Source organism: Mobula birostris, chromosome 1, assembly GCF_030028105.1.
Source record: "Mobula birostris isolate sMobBir1 chromosome 1, sMobBir1.hap1, whole genome shotgun sequence".
In the NCBI taxonomy this organism is placed as follows: domain Eukaryota; kingdom Metazoa; phylum Chordata; class Chondrichthyes; order Myliobatiformes; family Myliobatidae; genus Mobula; species Mobula birostris.
The window spans coordinates 44,563,464-44,574,808 of NC_092370.1; positions in this window are offsets into that span (position 1 = coordinate 44,563,464).

Genomic DNA, 11,345 nt, shown 5'->3' on the forward strand with positions numbered 1-11,345 from the left:
ATTTTTGGTAATATATGTAGAGAGAGGGAAACAGGTGTAATGTTAACACTTCTACATATTTTTGAAGTAATTAGATGCTTGTAAGTATTTAATTTTTAACTATTTTAAAAAAATTCATCCTCAGAAAGCTTGGGAAATTCAGCACGTTCCCAATGATATTCACCAACTTTTACAGATGCACAATAGAATGCATCCTATCCAAGTACAAATTAATCGGCATGGTAACTGCTTTGCCCTGGAACACAAGAAATTGAAGAGAGTTGAGGACACAGCTCAATCTATCATGAAAATCAGACACCTCTATAAGCTTTGTTTACATTCCTGCTGTCTGTTTTCCTTCCTGTTGAAAGCAGCTAACATAATCAAAGACATCTCCCACTCAGTGAAATACTCTTCTTCCCACCTTCTCACCAACCCCCCCCCCCCAACCCAACTCCTTCCATCAGGCAGAAAATACAAAAGCTTGAAAATGTGCATAACTGGGCTCGAGGTCAATTTATATACCACAGTTATAAGACCTGAATGGACTTCTTCTCTCTTCTACAATAAAGATGAACTTTTGATCTCTCAGTCAAAGCCCTTGCACCTCATTGTCCACCTGCTCTGCACTTTCTTGGTAACTACAACACTCTATATTGCATCCTGTTAATGCTTTTCCTTTTGTACTTCCTTGATGTGCTTATTTGAAATGACTTGTATCAATGGCATGCAAAACAAAATTGATCACTGTTTCTCAATACATGTGATAATAATAAACCAATTACCAATTGCAGTGTGCAAAAGTGTTAGGATCAAATGTATACCTAGGGTGCCGAAGCCTTTTACGGAGTACTGCAAAAAAAAACACATATTTCATGATATATGTGAGTGATGACCACCTGATTCTGATCCGGGTTTCTATTGTGGACTGAGAGTAGCAAGGGTTCTGGGAGAGGGGAATCATGGTTGAGAAAAGGAGAATGGAGAGGGGAGGGAGTGGGAAGCATTCATTACATTCTGTAATGATCAATAAGCCAATTGTTTGGAATCAAATAACCTTGTCTAGTGTCTCAGGGGTGGGTGTGTCTGCACCCCTCCCATGGTGCTCCACCCTCTCCATTCCCAACATCTTTTGCTCCCGCCAGATTTACAAACTCACTCTCCACTCTACGTTGACAGATACAGTACTGTGTAAAAGCCTTAGGCACTCTAGCTAAATACATGCCTGAGACTTTTGCACAGGGTTGTACATTTAAACAAATTGTGAAAATTCTTAAACATCCATTGCCCTTAATATTCTGACAACAGGTTGTAATGAGGCCATGTGACTCCAATGATTTTAGCAACTATTTTGGGGGTGGGGGGCTTGTGATGATATTTCATCACACAAGGCTCTGTCATTATGTATGGCTTTTCTGCTCCCCTTCAGACAGCATGTTGACCTACTTAACATAGAAAAGGTCATTGTAAAATAACCAGTACAGCCAGTTCCCTTTAGCAGAGGTTCTGTCCCATTCATTTTGAGCCTGATGCTTACTGGACAAATACAATGGCTGTAATTTCATCGTTGATATAAAAAGAATTAAACTGCTGCTTATTACCAGATGCTTTTTTGATAGTCTGGTATCAATTAGAAATAAGGCTCTAAATGAACCAGAGGGGGAAAAGAGTAATAAATGTTCTTAAAGCTGCATATTGTTTCCTTACACATGGAGTCAATTCACAGAAACCATGGAAATTACCACATTTCTGTTGAATGATTGTTACAAAATTATTAACTTCACTTTCTTTCATAAGAACACAGGAAATTTTTTAAAAGTTCAGTTTTTTTAGGAACTTTGTTCTTATGTCAAATGATGATGATCTATCATTGATGGTGTCTTTGTGGGCAAGAATACTAAAAGGGGGAGAATTATGTATTCTAATACTAGCTTGTAATATTCCTGGCTGCTATCTTAAGTGGGCTTCCTACTCCATTATTTAGGGTTCAAAAGCTGGATTTAATTGAATACACATTTCTCAAGAATTTGCTGTGACGGTATTTGCAAGTTTGATGTCCAGCAATCTGTGAATGGTGAATCACTCCCACTTAGTAGGCTACTCTTCTCCGCCACAAAGTACTTAGACTTACCCAGGTTGTTTTTGCCGATTGTAACTTGTGTCAAGTTGGAATTTTTTTGATGGCTAGACTACAATAAAAACATATCCACTTGTGATGGGTTGGGTTGATAAGACCCAAACATAATCGAGTGTCCAGATGTGGTAATGAACGTACAAGCACAACAAAGTAACTTAAGCCGAATTTATCATAAAATAGAAAGAACCAATAAACCATACAAAATGCTATGTAGTAAGTTACAAAGATTTCCACATAGATCACATAGATTTTAGGGCTCACGATTTGTAGTCACCACTCAAATTGTTGTTGTATTCAGGGGAACTCCAAATTCAGGAGCTTGAAATCACCCTGGGTCTGTCCTAGGCGCAGGTTGATCCCAATTCCTTGGTTGAGGTGAGGTCCCAAGAACTGAGCAAAAGGTGACTCAATAAATAGGGGTTCAATCCACAAGCATAGTGAGACACGCACAGGCAGATAAACATTTTATTCTTTTGTTCCCATGCCACTTGTGCCCGAGGCCAAAAAGAATCCAGTCGCTGTTAGCCAACATTTAACAAACCTGCAGTGTTTAACTTGTACAGACACCTTTTCAGCTGCAAGTTCACAAAGAGTTAAAGTGCCATTTGGAATTGTTCAGACTTTTATAAAATATTTTTACAAAACTTAATTCACCACAACACACCACTTTGATAAATGGAGCCACAAATGCAGGTGTTTCAGCAGATTAATCAAATGATTGACAGAAGAGGTGGGTATTAATGATCACTATCAATGAGGAGAAGAAGGACATTTGAAAGTTTTCGCCCTGCCAGATATGCTTACAAAGGTGGAAACATCAATATCTGGGAGTATAGTTATCTGGGAGGGCCAATGGGGACCAGCAGAGTCAAAGTTATAGGGAGATCTGAAATCAAAAATAAGGATGTTAAAATCAAGGCATTGCTTAATAGTGCTCAATGTGATTCAGTGAGCAGCAGGGAGATGGATGAAAAAGACTTGGTTAGAGTTAGGGTCAAAGTTGTATAGTTTTAGCTGACTTCAAGTTTATGAACAGTGCATTGATAAACAGTAAATTGGAGTGGATTGGATTAGTCAAGATTAAAAGGCATGGACAAGGCTATCAGCAGCTGAGCTGAGACAGAGACATGGATAAATGGCTTTTACTGAGATAGAAGCTGAAGATTTTAGTATGTATACTAAGCAAAGTTAGCTGTACAAAGCATTCCTAGTCAAGTATGGTGCCATTTTCAACAGACTGATTCAACCTTAGTTATTAGAGAGAGGGGGGAGGAAGAGGAGGGAGGTGGGGAGAGAGAGGGAAAGAGAGGGGGGAGCGAGAAGGGGGAGAGAGTGGTAGATGGGGGAGAGAGATTGGCAGAGAGGGGTAGAGAAAGGGTGCGAGCGAGGGAAGAGAGAGGGTAGAGAGGGGAGGGAGTGGGGGAGAGAGTAGGTGGAGAGTGTGGGGAAAGGGGGAGGGGGAGGGTAAGAGAGGGAGAGGGGTAGAGAGGGGAAAAGGGAGAGATTGGGGGAATGGGGAGAGTGTGGTGAGAGTAGGGAAGGGGAAGAGGCGGTGAGGGGAGGGGGGAGAGGGGGAAAGGAGAAAGAAGGGAGAGAGGGGAGAGAGGGGAGAGGGGAGAGGGGGGAGGGGGGAGGGGGAGGGGGAGGGGGAGGGGGAGGGGGAGGGGGAGGGGGAGGGGGAGGGGGGAGAGGGGGAGAGGGGGAGAGTGAGGGAGAGTGAGGGAGAGGGGTGGGGAGCAGAGAGAGGGGAGAGATATTTCCTATGCTCTTCTTCAGGCAGACAAGTGCTGTCCCAAACAGTTGTTTAGCTTTTAGAGGACATGGTAAGGGAAAGAATACTTCCCAAGACAATTTTCAATTGAGTGTGGTTCAGTCAAACACTTATTATGTTTACCAAGTCCTGCTAAAATAGCCTTCTCTTGAATCTTTACACACATCAGCTGAAAATAAATTATTTCAGTTTCAGTCACTGTTTTCTCATCATCTAAACATTATTTTACATATCACTGTTTCACATTTTCATTGGTCAGATTGCAAGTAATTTGGAAGACTTGCCTTTCGCGACATTAAAAGGTCCCAAACTACTCAATGTCTAATGGGTTTACTATTAAAGTGAAACTGTTGATGTACTGCAAGATTTGCAGCAGCAAATTTCCCTTGGGCAAGGACCCACAAAGTAATGACCTAATAATGTGTTTTAGTGATGCTGGTTAGAAATGAATACCTGCCAAAATACGGTTGAACACTCTGGTCCTCTTTATACCACAGCATGGGATATTTTATAGATATGATTGTTGTCGCTAGACTACAGCTGAGCCCCAAAATAAAAACAGAAATACTGGAAATGCTAACAGCACTTGTTGAAAAATCTAATACATTTAGTGTTTCTCTTTCCACTCTCTGACCTGCTGAGTTTTTCTAATATTTCCTGTTATTATTTTCAGTTTTCCAGTGTTGGATTTTGTTCAGTCGATAGTCTTAACTCGTTTGAAAATTGAACAATAGGTGTACATCTAATTTTGATGACTCACGTAAGTTTAACATACTTTTAGAAGCTTTGAAATATTAAAAGATAGAGCATTCATTTTCTCTTCTATAGGCACTGAAATCAGATTAAAGACTCTGAATCAAACAACCTCATCAATGGTTTTCTTTGCTTATGTGAAGGCTGAGGAATGGAAAGGAAATAAGCTGAGTACACCTTCCTTCAGTCAAAAACTAGCTTGTCTCCTGTAGAAGTAGATAAAATCAAAAGCTGCATTCAATCCAAGCAGAGAAAGAGTCAAGAGGAGGGGGAGGAGGAAACAGCAAAGGTAAGAATAGGATGGTGAGAAAGTAGAAGGAAAGGTTTGGAAAAGCAGGAGGGAAAAGAAATATGTTTCAAAGGATGGCAATTGGATATAGAAAGAGAAAGGTAAAAGAAGGCAGGTGGAAGGGAATGAAAAAAGAGAAGGTGGAGAGTTAAGGAAGCTAAATAACGTCTGTGGGGTTGGTAGAGAGCAGAGAAGGAATAGAAAGAGAAGAAGAGAAAGAGATTATGGAAAAGCAACAAACAAAATATTGGGAGGAGTTGTTGATTTGTGAGAATAGGCATAAAACAGAATTACAAAATGTAACGGAAGTGAGTGGTAGAATGGGATATGGGAGCAGGAAAGACAGAATGTAGTAGAGAATATCAGGGATAGGGTAGCAAACAGGTATGAAGAAAGTTAAGGCAAAGTGGGTGACTTTAGGAAATTACCTTGGCATGGAAAGGCAATAGATCATCATCTCTGGAATGAGGCAAGTTTAGATTTGTAGAGAAATGTTTTGCTTATATTAAACTCATAATATATTTATTGAAATGCTGTTTAATGCTAGCCAGCTTAATTATTGCTGCATTTGCAGATTGCTGAATTTAGCAGGTACATGACTAATGAGATGTGATACCTTTGACTTTGAAAAGCTCTGTCAGAGCACCATCCATAGGCATAATTGCTACCATAGGCAGTAAAATGGCTGTGACTGTGAAACAAGATCACCCTGAGTGTTTTCAATGAAACACTCACCTCATGCAGCAGCTTTAATATGAGTGAGAGAAGGAAATAACATAAAAGAATCAATTACATCTTGCCCTATGATCATTTGGGCAGTTTCCTTTGCATACCTAGTCTCATTTTCCAAAATATATGGTTACTTTACATCACTTTAAAATTCCCAATGAAAGACTCAAACAAAAAAAAAACAGCAAGATTATTGCAGAATTTTGAAACAAAACGAACCTGATATATAATCGAAGTTTGATTTTGCTAGCAATCCCATCATTTTGTTAAGGTAAATAGATCTATTTCCCTTACTAGTATAAAGGGTAGAAAATGCCAAACCGATTTGTCCCTTTCCAAGATGTTTCATGCAACAGCCAAAGGCATATCTAGAAAGCCAAATCAGTTATGAGCTATGATGTGTACTGCCTACATTGGACCAGTTTCTTTTCCAGTTGTTCATCATAGTGACACTCCTGACAGATGAAAAATAGCAAATCACAAGATGGTTCACCCAAAAGTATTGATGAAACCATGTTTTTATTTCATTCATCCATCAAGTGCAAGTAAACATAAGTTTCTTTATAACATCATGAAGCCAAGAAAAACATATTCAGCCTGAGTAGTTTGTGTATCTTGAGTCATTCCACCGAGAACTCTAAACATCCCACTGACAAAGAAATTAATTTGGAAGGTTTTTGTAGACACCCATTCCTTTCCCACCAAATATCTCATCTCATCTCATATATTGAGTAGGGCTTCGAGATTTTATTCACAGTCAGCACCTGCAATTATATCACTCAACAACTGAAGCAGTTTCATTGAACTGAGCTCTTTTATCTTCCTTTCCCGATCTTGACACACGGTCTTGAATCTGAAATGTTAATTCTGTTTCTCCTTAGCCGGGTGATACCTGGCCTGTTGAGTGTTCCCAGCATTTTCTGCTTTTATTTCACAGGATTCAGGTACAACGTAGGAAGGCTGCAAGTTATAAACAATTTCAATAGATCTAAACAGGCTTCTTATTAGCTATCAATTGTACAATGCCTGCATTTGCCCTTGGCTATAGATTGGGTTTTGCTAGGTGAACCATCATGTATCATTAGTGTATCTAGCATCAGCCAGAATTGCTGTAGGTCCTGAAGGTTCAAGTCTTTGCAGCAGCAAATCTCCAGTGATTACCTCCGCCAATATCTGTGAGGCATCAGCCTGTGGCGGGCATTTAGAAACCTGTACTGACGAACTGGCTTGAGTATTTAAGGACACCTCTAACCTCCCAGTGCTGCATTCTAAAGTTCCCACCTGCTTCCAAAGGCCATCAGTCATTCTAGTGCTCAAGATCTGCTCAGTCATTATTATCTGGTATCACTTGCATCTATTGTAATGAAGTTCTTTGAGGGGTTGGTCATGGCTGGAACCAGTGCCTGATCAAGGACCTAGACCCACTGCAATTTGCCTACCACCGCAACAGGTCATCAGTGGAAGCTTTGGAGCAGCTAAAGAACCACAATAATACGTACACGTCAGGCTTTTGAGGCCCTTTTGATCGGGTTGACCATGGATGTTGTGTCCCAGCTGTCTCCATGATACGCAGGCTAGTGCACTATGGTATGGAAAGGAAGCTGTTGCCCATATAGCGGGCTCTCCCTCCCCACACTGCTGATTGATTCAAAAGAATGGCAAAGACTGATACAGTTTAGTAGCAGTGGGGTCACCAGTCAGCGTTGAACTCAATGTAGGGGCTCTAGCTCTGGATTTTTCCTTGGCATTTACTCTGGAAACCTTCCCCATCAGTGGGTATAGCTGCAAAGCAGGAGCGGTTTGAGATCAGAGTTTTACTTCTCCTATTTGCAGTGCCAACCATAGCTGATGAGCCCCATCCGCCCAAAGCGAATGATTTTAAGATACCAGTAACTTGCCTGAACACCTACGCTCTGTCCGCCAGAGAAAGTAGGGTCTCCCAATGGCCACACATTTTAATTCCACGTCCCATTCCCATTCTGATATGTCTATCCACGGCCTCCTCTACTGTAAAGACGAAGTCACACTCAAGTTGGAGGAACAACACCTTATATTCCGTCTGGGTAGCCTCCAACCTGATGGCATGAACATTGACTTCTCTAACTTCTGGTAATGCCCCACCTCCCCCTCGTACCCCATCCGTTATTTATTTTTATACACACATCCTTTCTCTCTCTCTCTCTCCTTTTTCTCCCTCTGTCCCTCTCACTGTACCCCTTGCCCATCCTCTGGGCTTTTCCCCCCTCCCCCTTTTCTTTCTTCCTGGGCCTCCTGTCCCATGATCCTCTCATATCCCTTTTGCCTATCACCTGTCCAGCTCTTGGCTCCATCCCTCCCCCTCCTGTCATCTCCTATCATTTCTGATCTCCCCCTCCCCCTCCCACTTTCAAATCTCTTACTAGCTCTTCTTTCAGTTAGTCCTGACGAAGGGTCTCGGCCCGAAACGTCAACTATACCTCTTCCTATAGATGCTGCCTGGCCTGCTGTGTTCACCAGCAACTTTTATGTGTGTTGCTTGATGGACTAATTTACATTTGTGATCACTTCCAAGTGGTCATTCCAGGCCCATTCTCTCTACAGTAAAACTCTGCATGGGTACAAAGTTAAAACCCAAGCTGTCCACGGTCATTCTGGTCTGAGTTCAAACTTCTATAATTGCTTTGTTACTCAACCTGGTTTGAATTCAAGCCCGGACTACAGAGTCAGATGCAACTGCAACATCAGGGCACCTTCCATGCCCTTGTCATTGAAGCAGAAATTCCCAGGTCAGAATGAATGCCCTGTAAAGTCACAAGGGAAGCAGTGTACTGATATCACCAGTGATACATGATCACGAGACACAGCTGGATACTAAGAACTTCAAGAACTGCAGTAAATATTGTTTGTTAGCAGAGGAACTGGACTTGGTGTGGAAAATGTTACCAGCTACTACAGAAAGGCATCGGAGTCAGCGCACGAAGACCAAATGCAATCTAACAGCAAGACAATCTTGGACATTATTCTTATGATTGCAAGACCCTGCTGGATGCTAGATACTGCAAGTCCAGTTCACTGGTTTATTGGCGAGACTGACGGCAAGGGAACTGCGTGAGCTTGGACGTAGCACAGACTAGGTTGCAGGCTGCAGGCTCATCTGTTGTAGCTGCCCAGGAGGGGAGAGCTAGAGGTGGTGTGACACGACGCCCATGGTGGATTGGGGCCTGGCTTCCCCAATCAGTGCTGCTCTCCAGTGTTTGCTCAGTGGAAAAGAAAAGCTGGATTGTGTGTGTGCGCTTGTCTTTGTACTGCTTAAGGCTTGTTCTTGCCGACAACATCCATGCACCATAAATTTGGAGGACACGTCACTCAGGGGCTTGGGCTATATTATTTTTTTCTGTCTCCATATTTACTGCTATTTTATATGTGCGTCTTGTGCTGTGTATGAATGTTGATACTCTGTTTTGCACCTTGGCCCTGGTGGAACACTGCTTCATTTGGCTGTATTCATGTATGGTTGGATAATAATTAAACTTGAACTTGAGACACAAGTCAAAGTGTCTCCATTCTGAATTTATGTTTTACTCCTGACATCATCTTATTAATAGTCAAAATATTTCTGCAAGTCTCTTTTCTTTGTGCTATCATTGTTTGCAATGGAGCACACCGCAATTCTAGCTTTACTGCTCAGCCCACATGTTGTTGTATGTGGGGCATTCACTGCATGGAAAACTACGAGGAGAATGCATCACGGGGAAATAGGCCAGCTGTTTAAAATTTCCCTGCCATGCACTTTTCACTTACATGGCTGCACTTTGAGCAGACATGCTTTCATATCTGATAACCTTCCCAATAAAGACAGAGCAGTAATCCTCTGCAGTTCCTTTAGTGAGTTATAGGAGCCTCAGTTGTTAAAGGAATAACGGCAATACAATTTCACTGGCCCTTTCAACCACTCTCAGCTTTTCAGGGGAGATCCAAATTGATGCTAGCTTTCAACATGACCCTTTAGAGCATTTCATTGTTTGCAGTGAACTTCCACCTGGAGTGAACCACCAATGAGAAAAATAAAGTTTGACTGGTTAGCTATGTTTTTCCTCTCTGTAGATGTTGCCTGACCAACTGAGTATCCCCAACATTTAAATTCATAACAATGTTTGGTGTTGCAAATAATTTATACTTATAGAACAATTGGAAGAGTAATCACATTATAATTCAGTATAAAAGGATAATGAAGAAAAAGGGGGTACTAGCCCCAACAAGTCCCTGAAAAACTCTTGATACTGTAAATAAAAATAATGGATTTGGTGAATTGATTACTTAAACTCAGGGAGATGAATATAACAATAAACATGTCCAAGGAAATTCATATTGGAGAGTTTGTGAATTAATACCCAGATCCGTTCACATCTTGCAACATCACACAAAGGTGAAAAAAAAACAGAAAAAGTTCAAAAATTTAGGCAGCATCTGTGGAGAAGGGGTCAATGACCTTCATCAGAATGTTAGTTCAGTATGGCACCAGATCACAGCTCACTTATATTTTAATGGAGTGGTGTAGGTCAAAAGACTGGTAGTCAAAATTTAAGGCAAGTTACTTTGCAATATTTTAAATTATGCAAATATAAATTTTAATAAGTATTATTTAAATGTTTTTAATATTTGGAAGAATCAATGCTGACTGGCATCTCCTGAGATGCTGCTGGTTGCAAACCGTATCAGTCTCTGCCATCTCTTTGGGTTCATCAGATGCGTGGAAAGGTCAGCGGGGGGGGGGGGGCTGTTACATGGGCAACAGCTTGCTCCCCATATTGTACTGCCCAGGCTTGCATATCCAGACAACTAGGATGCAAAATCCATGGATGACCTTGACCGACAGAGGCCTTATTTGGGGTAGTCAATTGTATCTTTTACAGCAGACAAATCCTCACCCCCAATGGTCAGTCAGATCATTGTGTTCAACTCTGGGAAGGCAGAAATCAGGACAGTCACTCTGCAAATTTTGAGCCTTTGGTTAAAAGATATCATCCTCCACCCCAGCATGATCTTGCCCATTAAAAGTTTGGTTATAATCTTATAAACAAAATTGCTTATGTTAATTTTGATAATCCCTGTCCCAATTAAATAATAGCTTCTTTGGACATCTAATATTCTGTCTTATAAATGCTTAATTTAGTTATTCAACAAGTTTGATTGTTTTTATTTATCACTCGAGAACCACATTGTTCCTGATTAACCATTTCTTTTCACAGATATTTGAATTGCTAAAGACAATTTGTTTTGTTGCTGTTTCTAGACTTGTCTTGCTCTTAGCTTCCTAATTTAAACATTCTTGGTCACTTCTTTGGCAAGCATCTCCATATGATCCCATATATTGCATTATTTCTGGAAGTTAACTATTCATTGTGCTCACAGCGCAGCCTCAGAGTGTGGTCTCACATTCCACTGTGTGTCCACCATCAACAATTATGCAACCATCTCTTTTGTTGAATCATACTGCAGTGAAAGTAACGTATCATACAAGACAAACAGGCACAGAAACTGGAGTTAGCCTTCTGGGTGCTACTCAATTACTCTCTAAAATGTGAAAGCTTATGCAACATTTTATCACAACTTTGCTTATTTTAATCCTGCTTCCAAATGACAGGATCACCATTTTTTGTGGCATGTGCCCTTCTTCCTCTTAAATTTTCTGAATAACATTGCATTTC